Consider the following 896-nt stretch of genomic DNA (forward strand, 5'->3'; position numbering starts at 1 on the left):
AGCTTTAGATTTAGGTCAATCTATTCTGGATCTCTCTAGAACTGCTAATCCAAAATCCCCTGAAGTTGTTTCAAATGAGTTCCTGCAGAAAATTCTTAGCAGAGATGCAGAGAGATGATGGGCAAGACTCACTCACAAGACCGGTTCATCTTTCCCTCCTTTCTAGTCCTCTCGACAGCTTCCCTTATCCTTCTAATCCATGTTTGAAATCCTTTACCCACATCTTTCCAGTCTTTTTATAATAACTGAAGTAAGACTGTGTGTGTGTGTGTGTGTGTATCATTAGCACATACAGTATAAATACCCCACTTTTTTTTTTTAATCTACCCTATTTTCTAGTTTTTTAAATATATGCACAAACACAGAGACACACAATAGCTACTCAGAAGGGCTTGGTCAACACATGCTCCCAAAACATAGAAAACTTAAAGATAGGCATGATTTTGGATTGAAACAAAAAGAACGGTTTTTTTTTTTTTTTTTTACTGTACAATTTTTTTTTTAAATAATCCAAACCAAAAAATTTATAACTCTTCAGGGTTAGGGAGATAGCTTAGTGGCAGAGCACATGCCTAGCATATGTGAGGTCCTGGGTTCCATCCCTGGCACTAGGGGAAAAAAACAAAAACAAAAAAACCTCATGGCTTTTTTAGAAAACTTACAGTGAAAAAATACATGTACAAATATCAGAGATTCAACTAGAATACTATTTAACATAAAAAAGGAAACAGACTTTTTCTTTTATTTTATACATTTTGTACTTATTCAATTTACTTTGAACCTAGCTAACCTGGAGTTTTATACACTGCTCAAATTTCTTTGCTAGTGAGTCTCAAGTCTAACAATAATTTCCTTTTAAGTGTATTCATTTTTGTCTAAGAAATAAACATAAGGAG

Source organism: Spermophilus citellus, assembly GCF_964194105.1.
Source record: "Spermophilus citellus genome assembly, chromosome: 6".
Taxonomy (NCBI): domain Eukaryota; kingdom Metazoa; phylum Chordata; class Mammalia; order Rodentia; family Sciuridae; genus Spermophilus; species Spermophilus citellus.